We start from the raw sequence: 2551 nt of genomic DNA, 5'->3' as shown, positions 1-2551 counted from the left end.
ATATGTGTGGTGTCCTTAGCTTAGTTAGGTTTAAGTAGTTCTAGGGGACTGATGACCTCAGGCTTTAAGTCCCATAGTGTTCAGAGCCATTGAACCATTTTGAACCAAAATCCTACACAAATAGTTTTTAAACGTAAACCACCACTACCTCTGCTACAGAAATGCCATCTGGAATGGATCTGGGTGCACAGAAGCCAATGTTTAGCATTTCCTCAGGATTCGGTTGTCAAGGTTCTTTCTTTGCTTCGCTTAGGCTACGCTGTATTGTAGCTAGTGCACTCACCATCTTGGCTGTCAACGCAATCAGTATTCATAACTACAGCTCACAAAAGACTGACTGATGAGAGTTCTAACATTGAAGAAACAAGGCAGTGAGAGTGACGTGACCTGGCACAAAGCATCACGATCGGTTTCTACGCATTGTAGGCTTTAAAAAGGACAAAAAAATTTAAATAGTTCTGTTCACGTTCCAGGATTTGAAACTCACCAACATTCAAAGTTTATATTACAGCTAGTGGCTGACTTACATAATATCATTTTTCAGCACGTTGTCGAGTTTAATACGCCTAACTGAATAGTATGCATAACTAAATATGACCTAAATTGTCATGTGACAGGTTTTGAAATTCAACACTACAAATCTGTTATTTGTTAAATCAGTTTCCTGGTTTTTGCTATGGGTGAAAACCTGTAATTGTTCCAGGAGGTCCATCTTTATTTCCATGTCAACAGTGAGTAGATTTTAAAGACTAATTTTTATGCCTGTAACTGAATGATTGTTTTATGCTAGGGGGCTGCAAAACTTTATTGATTTTCGAAGTTTCCTTCTGTTTGCCCTAAGTCATAGCAGAGGCAGCTGTCATAAGTTGATTTATGCAGATTGTTCCCGTAAGAGCCCGCAAAAATGGAACAAGACATAGAGAATATTCCACTGAACAATTTGAGGTAGGGAACCTGGGATGTGAGAAGCCAGCCAGCTTAAGGAAATATCGAAGTAAACTTGACTTCTGTTTTGTCTAACATTACTGTTTTTCAGCTCATTTACAACTAACCTGTATGCAAGTTACACATACTGTGCGGTTTATTTACATAGACATTCTTTATTTCCTGCAAGGAACCAAGAAGGATGAGCCTGATGACCAGGAAATCATGATTCAGGTTTTGTTTAATAGCCCATAAGGTTGTATTTACATTGTCCCATGAGAGAGCGCGCTATGAATCAACGACAGACCCATTCATTACTCTGCGCTATTCAGAGACGTACAGTACAATACGATGGAGCAGTACCTCTTCACCATTTTCTGGTCACTGTATTGGAAGAGGAGGACCTATTCCATGTCCTGCACGGTGACCTGACCTGAATCCCGTTGATTATTTCCTATGGGGACATCTGAAGGCGCTTGTCTATGAGACCACAGTGGATATGGAGATGGAATCAGCTGCCAGCGTTATAGCTGCCTGTGATGTGATTCGAAACACACCAGGTATATTTGTCAAGGTGCGTCAGAATCTTGTTCGACGATGTCATGCTTGCATTAAGGTTGATGGCCATCAGTTTCAGCACATTTTGTAAGGAACGGTACAAATGGTACGTTCATTGTATCAATTATTATATTTGCGGTTAACTAATGTAAATAAAAAAATTGTTCAGTGGATCATCATCTACGTCCTCTTAAATTTTTGCACGCTCTTACGGAAACACCTTGTATACTGTATACCAAATTTGTGAAAAGTTGTGTTGGCTGTTTTGGTGTTATGAAGGATGTTCTGTATTTTGTGTATATATTGAAACTTACTTTGACTTTGTGTGATTTAAACAGCTTTGCAAGTTGATTTATATACGGTAGTTTGTGTCGATTCGGCTGGCCATGGTGTGTTATTTTTAATGACAGGTTTCCAATGAATTTGGGATTTGTGTGTGTTGTTGTGGTATGTTGTATTTAGGTTAAGAAAAGGAATTCCATGTTGAACTTGACATTAAACAGCAAACTTTATTTTGGGCTATACATTATTAAATTTCTCACCCTAAGCTTTCTATTTCCGTGGTTATAGACTTGAATACCATCAAGGTTTCATAAACATAACTTTTATAATAAATGATTTTGGCTTTTTCTGTTTGCTTTTCTTTTAAAAAAATCTAGTTTCTATGTCATTAATGATGATGTCAGCTAGCAGCTAAGCCAAGCTAGTTCAACCATAATTCTGAATATGGAATTTTGTTATTAAAGGAAATGTAAGAATGAGAAAATACCAACTTGAACGAATTTATTGGTTCAAAGATTTCTCCATCTCTTAGCTTTTTATGAGATAGTAAGTTATCTTTATTGTTTGGAGTGCTTCTGTTATTAGTATGTTGAAGTACAGGTTAACTACACTGCTGGCCATTAAAACTGCTACACCAAGAAGAATTGCTAATGATAAACGGGTATTCATTGGACAAATATATTATACCCGAACTGACATGTGATTACATTTTCACACAATTTGGGTGCATAGACCCTGAAAAGTTAGTACCCAGAACAACCACCTCTGGCCGTAATAACGGCCTCGA

The sequence above is a fragment of the Schistocerca gregaria genome, chromosome 1 (assembly GCF_023897955.1).
Source record: "Schistocerca gregaria isolate iqSchGreg1 chromosome 1, iqSchGreg1.2, whole genome shotgun sequence".
Lineage (NCBI taxonomy): Eukaryota > Metazoa > Arthropoda > Insecta > Orthoptera > Acrididae > Schistocerca > Schistocerca gregaria.
The sequence above is the reverse complement of the archived record's forward strand: the minus strand, read 5'-3'. Positions refer to the sequence as shown.